The sequence below is a fragment of the Desmodus rotundus genome, chromosome 7, assembly GCF_022682495.2.
Source record: "Desmodus rotundus isolate HL8 chromosome 7, HLdesRot8A.1, whole genome shotgun sequence".
Lineage (NCBI taxonomy): Eukaryota > Metazoa > Chordata > Mammalia > Chiroptera > Phyllostomidae > Desmodus > Desmodus rotundus.
This window is the reverse complement of record NC_071393.1, coordinates 97,729,392-97,740,712: the sequence shown is the minus strand read 5'-3', so window position 1 is coordinate 97,740,712 and position 11,321 is coordinate 97,729,392. Positions and strand designations below refer to the sequence as shown.

Sequence of the window (11,321 nt, the reverse complement as noted above, 5' to 3'; positions counted from 1 at the left end):
ATCAAACTATACTACAAGGCCACAGTAACCAAAACTGCATGGTACAGCATGTATAAAAACAGACATATAGATCAATGGAACAGAATAGAGAGTCCAGAAATAAATCCACACATTTATGGTCAATTAATATTTGACAAAGGAGGCAAGAACATACAATGGGGAAAAGATAGTCTATTCAATAAGTGGTGTTGGAAAATTGGACAGATATGTGCAAAAAATGAAACTAGATCACTTTCTTACACCATATACAAGGATAAACTCAAAATGGATTAAAACTTAAATGTTAGACTCAAAGTCATAAAAATCCTAGAAGAAAACATAGGCGATAAAATCTTGGGTATTTCTTGTAGAATATTTTTTCTGTTATATCTCTTTGGGAGAGGAAACAAAGAAAAATAAATAAATGGGACTACATCAAACTGAAAAGTTTTTGCACAACAAAGGAACCATCAACAAAATGAAAAGACAACCCGCTCAATGGGAGCACATATTCACCAATGATATATCTGAGAAGGGATTAATATCCAAAATTTATAAATAACTTATAATAAAACTCAACACCAAAATAACAAGCAATTCAATATAACAGGCAAAAGACCTGAATAGCCACTTCTTCAAAGAGGTCATTTACATGGCCAATAGACATATTAAATGATGCTTAATGTTATTAATCATCAGAGAAATACAAATTAAAACCACAATGAGATATCACACCTGTCAAAATGGTTATCATCAATATATCAACAAACAAGAAGTGTTGGTGAAAATGTGGAGAAAAGGGAACCCTCATGCACTGTTGGTGGGAATGAAGACTGGTACAGCCACTGTAGAAAGCAGTATGGTGATACCTCAAAAAATTAAAACTGGATCTGCCTTACAACTCAGAAATTCCACTTCTGGGAGTTGTCTGAAGAAATCTTTAACACTAACTTGAAAGAATATAAGCACCCCTATGTTCGTTACAGCATTATTTACAATAGCCAAGATTTAGAAGTAGCCCAAGTGTTCATTAGTAGATGAGTGGATAAAAAAGCTGTGCTGCATTTACACAATAGAATACTATGTGGCCTTAAAAAAAGAAGGCAATCTTACCTTTTGTGACAACATGGATGGACCTGGACAGCATTATGCTGAGTGAAATAATAGAGTCAGAGAAAGACAAGTACCACATGATTTCCCTCATATGTGGGATCTAATGAACAAAAAAAAACTAACAAAGGACTTCCGGCCAAGATGGAGGTGTAGGTAGACACACTGTACCTCCTCGCACATCCAAAAGAAGGACAACAACAATTTAAAAACAAAAAACAACCAGAACTGACAGAAAATCGAACTGCATAGAAGTCTGAAAACCAAGGAGATAAACAAGAAACACTCACCCAGATGGGTAGGAGGGGTGGAGAGGGACGGCCGGGTGGAGAGGACTCATGGCAAGGCTGCAGCTGGCGGACCCAGCAAGGTGGCAGATTGTGGAGCGGGGTGGGCACAGCTGCCGCTGGCCGGCAAGGCAGAGCCGGTGGACCCGGTTAACAGACTGCGCAACCCAGGGCTCCAGTGCGGGGAAATAAAGCCTCAAGTCTCTGATTGAAAACACCTGTGGAGGTTGAGACGGCAGCAGGAGAAACTCCCAGCCTCACAGGAGAGGTCCTGGGAGAGACCCACAGGGGCCTAGAGCGTGCACAAGCCCACCCACTTGGGAACCAGCAGCAGAGAGGACTAGTTTGATTGCAGGTAGCGGAAGAAGTGACTGAAATCCGGCAGAGAGCAGAGCAAGCGCGGTTGCTCCCTCTCGGCCCCTCCCTCACATATAGCGTCACAGCGCAGCGACCAGCATTACCCCGCCCCGTGAACACCTAAGGCTCCGCCCCTTTACGTAACAGGCGCACCAAGACCAAAAAAATGGCCCAAATGAAAGAACAGATCAAAGCTCCAGAAAAAATACAACTAAGCAACGAAGAGATAGCCAACCTATCAGATGCACAGTTTAAAACACTGGTAATCGGGAAGCTCATAGAATTGGTTGAATTTGGTCGCAAATTAGATGAAAAAATTAAGGCTATGCTAAGAGAAACAGGAAAATGTACAGGGAACCAATAGTGATGGGGAGGAAACTGGAACTAAAGGGGGGGAGTGTGGGAGGGAGGGGTGTGCAGGATGAAGGGGAGTGAAGGGGGGAAAATGGGACAACTGTAATAGCATAATCAATAAAATATATTTTAAAAAAGTGAAGAGAGACTTACGAACCTCTGGGACAACCTGAAACATTCCAATATCTGAATTATAGGGGTGCCAGAAGGAGAAGAACAACAGCAAGAAATTGAAAACTTATTTGAACAAATAATGAAGGAAAACTTCCCCAATCTAGTGAAGGAAATAGACTTCCAGGAAGCCCAGAGAGTCCCAAAGAAGTTGGACCCAAAGAGGAACACACCAAGGCACATTATCATTAAGTTACCCAAGATTAAAGACAAAGGGAGAATCCTAAAAGAAGCAAGAGGAAAGGAGACAGTTACCTACAAAGGAGTTCCCATAAGGCTATCAGCTGATTTCTCAAAAGAAACCTTGCAGGCAAGAAGGGGCTGGAAAGAAGTACTTAAAGTCAGGAAAGGCAAGGACCTACGTCCAAGATTACTCTGTCCAGCAAAGCTATCATTTAGAATGGAAGGGCAGATAAAGTGATTCCCAGATAAGGTCAGGTTAAAAGAGTTCATCATCACCAAGCCCTTATTATATGAAATGTTAAAGGGATTTATCTAAGAAAAAGAAGATCAAAAATATGAACAGTAAAATGACAACAAACTCACAACTATCAACAGATGAACCTAAAGAAAAGAAAAACAATGAAAACAAAAACTAAGCAAACAACTAGAACAGGAACAGCATCAGAGACATGGACATTACATGGAGGGATTTCAGGAGGGAGGGGAAAGGGAAGAATGGGGGGTACAGGGAAGAAGCAGCATAATCAGTAAGCATAAAATAGACAGGGAGTGATAAAAATGGTATAGGAAACAGTGGACTCAAAGAACTTATATGTACAACCCAAGGACATGAACTAAGCGGGGGGGCAATGTTGGGGAGTTGGTGGGGGCAGGGCAGAGGGGGCTAAAGGGGAAAAATTGGGAAAACTGTAATAACATAATCAATAAAAATACTATAAAAACCTAACAAAATAGAAACAGACTCAGAGAACAGACTGAGCTGTCAGAGGAGAGGGGGTTGTGGGGCTGGGTAAAAAAGGTAAAGGAATTAAGCAAAAAAAGAAAAAGAAAAAAGCTCATAGACACAGACAACTTTATGGTGATTAGCAAAGGGAAAGGGGGTTGGGGGGAGGTAGAAGTGGGTACAGGAGGGAAATACTGATGGAAGGACACCTGACTCAGGGTGGTGCACACACAATACGATATACAGATGATGTACTATAGAATTGTACACTTGGAACCTATATAATCTTATTAACGAATGTCACCCTAATAAATAAAATAAAATAACATAGTTGTCTCATGCCATCAGGCTCTGAGGTGGTTTGTTATGCAGCAATAGGAACTGGAATAAGTGGTAACATCTGTCCTGACTACCTCACAAAGTTATAAAGATCAAATGAGATTAGCATGTAAGACCATGCTCTGCACATTTAAAAATAGTCTACAAATAAAATCCAATAAGCTTATGTGAAGCAGTTGCACCTGGCATTCACTAACCTCCCAACCACCCTGCCCTTGTAGGTTCTGAGACACCACTGGGAACCGTGAGACCCTGAGGAACCCAGTTTGAAAACTACTGTTTTCATCCAACCCATTCATTCTAAGGATGAGAAAATAGAGGCCCAGAGTGAGTTGGCCAAAATCACAGCCGGCTATGTGCTTGCTCCAATTTGTCATGCTGACTGCAAAAAGAGAACTATTTAAGGTAGGACCATCCTTGTCTGAGAGCCAGAAAGTTGCAAGCAGGGACAAGTAAAATCACTGTGCGATATTTCTTTTCAAGTCTTAAACAGACACTTTGAGCTGTTGCTCAAGCATGCCACAGACAAGCCTGTTTCATTTCCCTCGTTCCGTCCCCTATGCCTCTCCCACTCAGTCCTAGTAGCATAGATCATTTCGTTGGTTGGGTGAAACAGAAAGACTGAGCTGCGTGCTCCATCCACATGGAGCTCTGGAGGCTGTCAGCTCAGTGATGAATGGAGAGCTGAGCTAATGTAATGCAGGAGTCCGCTGGGTTTGGGTGAAGCTCTGATCACCCGTCATTGGCATTCACGGAGAGTTCCTAATTGTCACTTGGTGATGGGGTGCTGCACTGTGGTTAAGTGCATGGGGACCTCTCTTGGTTATTAACCTTTATGTTGCCTCTATAGCAGTGAGGGCAGAGGCAGGCTGGGATTCTGGTCAAGTCATATTTAATGCACTGCCTCTCTTACTCAGCTAATATTGCAACTATTTCAATCAAAGACAAAAATAATAAACCTCGAAACCAAACCAAGCAGGAAGGATAAAGGTGAAAACTATTGACCTGAGTTCAATAATGGCTTTCCATTTGATGTGATACGTTCCTATACCTGAAAAGGCCCTGTGGGTATTGATGAAGGACCACTGACATTCTGAAAGCCACAGATTCATAAATCATTGAGTTTAAAAAAGGCTTTGGTGCCTGTCCCCTGAAATAAGGGTGTTGTTCATTTCAGATTTGTGGCTCTGGGGAAAGGGATTATCTAAATGGCTACAGAGAACATTAACGGGGGACGTTAGTGTTTCCAATCTGGTGGGAGCCATGGAGATGGGAAGTTTACATGGGAACCCAGAAATATCAGGTTTAAAGGAAACTTCAAAAAATCAATGAATGCAGGAATTACTGCATAATCATGTGGTTGTAATATTAGTGTCTGTACACTTGAGATAAAGAATTATGTTAAAGATACTGAATTATCTTTAAAGACAAAGCAAGGCATTTGTTATAGTGTTTCATGGCAGAGTATGGGAATTTCACATTTTAAAAAGACTTAAAATGAGCATTTTTATTTCTGTAAGAGTACATGTTCACTGAATAAAACTTGGTATATATGGAAAGGCCTAAAGAAAAAATTCGAGTACCCATATTCCCACTCTGCAATAATAATCACAGTAAATACTCTGGGTGCCTTTTCTTCTAGTCTCTCTTCTGTGTGCATATGTGTACACATACACACAATTTCATATGCACATATATAATTTAAAATTAAAAACTTCTGTACAAAAGCTTTGTGTTCAGCTTCTTTACTTGACATTACGTGACATCATTTCACATTCTTCAAAGTATGTTTTGTAGAAACAACATAACATTTAGTCATGTACACATACCATAATACATTCAACAATTCCTCTGTTATTACACATCTAGTTGTTTCCAGCTTTCATACTGTCTCTGAAGGTTTTTTTAGGTAAAACCCTAGAAGTGAGATTCCTGGATAAAAAGATACATGCTTTTTTTATAAGGCACTTGACACAAACTGTCTTTACAGTTTCTCAGTCACTTCATTGTCTCTCTGCTTGTGCGCTGGGCTATGGGACTCCAGCTTGACTTGTTACCCTTCTCCAAGATCGATCATTGGCTGTGTCATTCTCTGCCTCTTCTCCCTCGCCCCACCATTCCACAATTCGATGGTTTGTCCTTGTGTTGGCCTCTCCCATACCTTACCAGGGAATGTGTTTACTCATTGTTCCTTGTACATATGCTGCCTTTGCCCCCCACACTCACTTGTCTTCTTTTGTCCCCTTCCACAAATCCCACCCATCTTCTGGGTCCAGTTGAATCTCTCCTCCCCCACAGAGCCTTCCCAGAGGACTCTATCCACAGGCTACTCTCCTGAACTGCTCCATAATTTATTGTCTTCACGCCACTCGTCTGACAATTAATCAGCACTTACCAGCTGTATGACCTTCAGTAATCCCAGAAGCTTGTCGTGAGAATTTAATGAGATCAAGCCTATAAAATAAATACCTATCATGGATTGGGCGCACACTGCAATTGAGCAATAAACGGAAGCTGTTATTATGACTATGGCCAGATTGCCGTGTGGCATTTCCTCTGTTTAACGTGACATAGACCTTCTCCCACTGCTATTTAACTGTGTGTGACCTGGGTTCCAAACTCCCTGAGGGCAGCTGCTCTATAGCCCTGAGAGCAGTGTATTCTCAGAATATTGAATATCGCTGCTTGCGACCAAGGGGTAGTCATCCAAGTCTCTCTCCCTTGCTTTCCCCTAAAAGTTTAGCTTCTTAGATGAGCTCGGGACCCAAAGCTCTCAACTCTTCTGCCTCTTGAATGACTGTCTAGGCTGCTGAAGCACATAGCAGGTTTCAGTAGATTTCAACAGAATGCAGTGGCTCCTTGCCAGTTTTGAATGAAGGGTAGAAATGTGACTATATTTATGCATCAGAATTTCTGAGTTGGGAGCTTATAGGTCATCTCTCCCTGGTATCCATTCTCTGGACATGGAGAGATACCCAAGTGCTGGGTTGGCAGCCAGGAGATCTGAGCTCTGGCTCTTCTATTTATGAAGTTTTGCATCCTAGATAAGTCACTACCCTTTCTGTTTTTCTAATTATTCATCCATAAAATGAGACAGTTGGAACAGATAATATCTAAAGTGCCTTCCAACTAAATTTTATGATTCTGTGAAACTGAAGCCCATAGAGCTTAAGAAACTTTTCCTAAATTATGGAGACCTAAGACAAGAATAAAAATCTGACCCAAAATGCAGAGCTTTGTCAGTTACGCCAGTCTGTCTTGTCGACCAGAGGCATCCATCTAATGCCTTCCGTATTTTAGACACCACGGAGCAGCCCAGCTCGCAAAAGCTTACAGTCGTGCTGGGAACAGACACACAAACAGAAAATTACAAACCTGTTAGGTTGCCCCCAATATCTATTCAATCCTCTCACTCACACAATATATAGAACTCCCAATTTTAACTTGGCATGTAGTCACATAGAATAACATTTAATCTCTCAACCCCTTTTGCTGCTAGGGATGGCCAATGGATTGAGTTCTGGACAGTGAAATGTGATTAGAATTATTCTGTGCAACTCCTGGGTCACGGCTGCCTCTCACCTCATTTTTCCTTTTCCCAATGGCTGGAACGTGAACATGGTGATGAGCCATCTTGGACCACGTGAATGGAGGTGCTGTCCTAGAGTTGGGCTATAAGATAGCAGAAGTCTGGGTCCCTGGCACCCTGGAGCCCTCACTGGACTGATCATTCTTGCGTTGTTAGGGAAGACAGAAATGTACCTCTGGTGTTAAGTGAGGCAAAAATGTTATTTTGGATCTCTGTCGAAAATAACAGCTTCTAAACTCACATCCTAACTAACATCTGTGCTAATTGAGGACCAAAGATGTTCATGGAATACAGGTGAGGGGGCCATTCCTGGAAGCTTTAGTGATCAAGAGACCCTTGTAGATGGAGTGTGAGATGGGTGGAAACAGAGAAAAGCCAATCTGAGTGAAGTCCATGGCATTGAGCAAAGTAACAGAAAAGGTAAATTGGAAAGTGAGTAAAGAAAATGTTTGTGTAAGATGACAGTTTCCAAACCAACTCATCCTCATATCACTTGGGAGACTTACAAACAGATTCCTGGGCCCCAGCATCAAATATTATGGTTGCAGTAAATCGGGAATGGGATCCAAGAATCTGCATTTAAAAGCTTCCAGATAATTCTGTGATGGACAGCACTGTGTCTGCAATAAGAAGAAGCGAGACTGGGACCGGATCATGGAGGGAGGGCTTTAAAAGCCACGCTGAGAATCTACTGCTCCCCAGGACTGTGCTTGGCACCTCCCGAACTTCTTAGATTGTGCTTTAAAACACCTATAGAGGATGGAAGTCTGGGCTCTTCACTCTGCCTTTGCCAGAATGGGGGTGTGTGTGGCCACATTTTTTCCTCCAGTTTTGGCTAAAGTAGAGCAGTTATTGTATAAGGTTTCTGTCTTGATTGAAGTGAGTGGGTGGTAGGAGAGAGGACAGGTCCCTTGAGGAGAGGAAGTTAAAGATCTGAGCAGCCAGGGTATGGGAAGCGTCATCTACATTTACATTTAAATCCCTAAGAATTCAGAAAACAGTAGCTTTAGAGAGAATGACAGGAGCCCAGAGTAAAAAATCTTTGAGAAATAGAAGAAATTCGCCGGTCAGTCACTGACGGCATCGAGTATCATGACGGTTAAAACTGAGAGTTTCAGGGAGGAAGGGCAGAGAGTGGCCTGCTATATACGCACGTTGGGGAGGGGGCAACCCTGTCTGGCCATAATGTTTTGTTGTTAAATATAGTTATATTGACATTCACCTGAGTTGTTGGATTTGGCTAGTTAATATTAATCCAGGATTTTTGTGTCTACTATCATATATGGTATTTATTTTTTCTTTCTAAAACTGCCACTAGTCTGCTTTTGATAGCAAGGTTAAAGTAACTATAATGGAGTTGGGGATTTTTCTTTCATTTTCTTCTTTGTCACACTTTTTAAAATAATAAAAAGTATTATATACCTAAAAATAAAAAAAGGTAATCATCAGGTAAGAGAAATAAGTCAGATCTAGGCTCACATTCCAGCTCTACCCCTTGCCAACTGTGTAACTTGAAACATGAGCTTCAGTTTCTTTACCAGGAAAAATAGAGGAGAAAAGCATTGCCGTGGAGATAAAATGGGGAGATGTAAGCACAAATATCTAGTTCGGCTTAAACACCTGATAATGTCACTGCAATGTTAGCGGCCCTCTAGGCACTGTGCTCTTGCTCTACCTGTTGTGTAGGAGGTGGAACAATTGTGGGGCTGGGGATGGGAGTGGAGGTGGAATGACTCTGGGGCTGGGGGTGGGAGTGGAGGTGGAATGACTCTGGGGCTGGGGATGGGAGTGGAGGTGGAATGACTCTGGGGCTGGGGGTGGGAGTGGAGTTGTGGGGTGGGGTGGTCAAGAGGTGAGGACTGCAGCCCTGCCTCTGGCATCCACTTGCTGTCGACCTTGGAACCCTGCTAGGAGTGGACCATGCCATCATGTGTCACTGGCCCCTGGATAAATAATTCAACCTTGTTATTATTTAGCACTCTGTGGTCACTGCTGGAGACCGGCCAAAGTCAGGCCAGGCCTCTGAGGCACTGAAGGGCTCTCGTGGACCCCCTGCAAGCTCAGCCTTCAGCCTTGATCTACATTAGTTCAGGATGGAGGAGAAAGGGCACATCCTGGAAGCTCTCGGGGTTCTGCATTGAGACTGAGTGAAAATAAAAGGGCTTAATTACTTTGGGCTAAAGTACACAGGCATTTGACATTTTGAAAAATGATGTTATGACATTACTTTGATAGGTCTGGACCAGAGGCAGCTGCTTATACTTTAAGGAGGGGACAGAAAGGAGAAGGAAGCAAGCAAGTGAGGAACCTCAGTATTTTAATAACACTCTATTGTATTTACAGAGTGCTTTATACTTTGCAAAGCAGCTTTATATTCATTACTAAATTACTTGATATTTACAATTACTCAATAAGGGTGGGCAGTTGGTGAAGAAATTCTGCCATTTACTAACTTGATGCATGCTGGCAAATTAACTTTTCTAACCCCAGTTTTCTAATCTTTGAAATGAGGATGTACCCTGCTATGTCAGCTTGTGGTGACAATTAAAATGAAATGCGGATGACAAAGACCCTAGTATAGCTACTAACACAGAACAGATGGTCACTAGCTGAGAGTTTCCTTATTGTCTGTCCCATTATAGAGGTGGGACAACTGAGGAGAGAGAAATAAAAAGTGAGTCCATCAAGTGAAATGAACCAGGGTCTGGGTAAAGCCTGGCCCAGGGATTTTTCTTACTACAACATAGACTCTCGGGAAAGGATAGGTCACAAAGATAGAACAAATACCACTTCTCATATTTCCCCCTAAATTTCAAACTGGGAGTGGGATCTGAAATGGATTTGTTGGGCTCCTCATAAGCAGGATGAGAAGCAAGTAGGAGGAGAGAGACCCACTGTGGAAGGCAACAGCCAAGCAGATGGATGAGGGGAGAAGGAAGCTCATGGTGAGTCTGGCTCCTGACGGTGTGTCTTCTCGCCACGCTCCCAGTGGAACAAACTGGCACAGCGCACAGAAAAAAAAGCATCCAGAGCTAGAAAAAGTTCCAGCACAAGGCTGGGAGGACCTGCCACAGCAATGCACCATCAAATCAAGGCCAGAAATGATGTTGACAGATTGAATAAGTGACTAAGATGAAATCCAAAAGAACTAAAACCAAGGTCATGCATTAGATTCCAAACCAATAGCGCAAAATATTGAATGAGACAAACTGACTCAAAAGCAGTAGATGCTTTCCACTTCCCTTCTGAAATGGCAGCCAATCAAAAGGCAGCCTGATGTAGTAGAAAGAGTACCACCTGCGGAGGTCCCTACCCTGTCCAACTCTTCATAAGCTGTGAGTCACTTCACTTCTCTGGGCCTCCGTTTCCTTTCTTGGAAAATTAGTGGATTGGTCTCTTCCTTGGCGCTGCCTATGGAGGTGGCAGCCATCACCTACTTGACACCGTGGCTTCCCTCTGACCCTTCATGAAACCCAGGATTGTCAAAAACAGGACAAAGAAGTCATTTGGCACTAGTCAGACCAATGTGTCAGAATTAAGAGGTACTGCCAGAAACCAAGAGGCATCGACAATAGGGTGTGTAGAAGATTCAAGGGCCAGATCTTGATGGCCAACACCGGTTGTGAGCAACAAGAAAACAGCACGTATTGCCCAGTGGCTTTCAGAAGTTCCTGGTTCACAGCACCAAGGAGCTTGAAGTGCTGCTGATCTGCAACAAATCTTACTGTGCTAAGATTACTCACAGTATATCCTCAAAGAACTGCAAAGCCATTGTGGACAGAGCAGCCCAGCTGGCCATCACAGTCACCAATCCCAATGCCAGGCTGTACAGTAAAGAAAATGAGTAGACAGATTGTGTACACACTGTATTTGTGTTAATAAAACCAAAAAACTGCCATCTGGCAAAAAAAGAAAAAAGAAAAGAAAATCAGTGCCTTGGACTATTAGATAGTTCTTATGGTTTATTTTAACTTTAACATATAATTCTATCTCATTTCAGCCAAGTCAAGAAGACTTGGTAGTTTTAATGTGCTGTAAGTTCAGTAAGAGCCAATAATTAGCAAATAGTAATTGATGCAGACTTAGGTATACAAGTAGGACTATAGCAGTTACTTGGGACAAGGCAGTTGTCCGGCTGACCTCAATTTCTGGGCAGACCTCTTTACAGTGTCAATCTGGGGGGTAGGGCGTATTTTGAGGAGTCTATAGGAAAACTCCAGAGAAAACT

At 42.5% G+C, this 11,321-nt stretch overlaps 1 pseudogene; it reads left to right on the top strand.

Moving 5' to 3' along the window:
- Positions 1 to 10,011: 10,011 nt before the first annotated feature.
- Positions 10,012 to 10,941, top strand: LOC112311001 (large ribosomal subunit protein eL32-like; annotated as a pseudogene).
- The last annotated feature ends 380 nt before the right edge of the window (positions 10,942 to 11,321 follow it).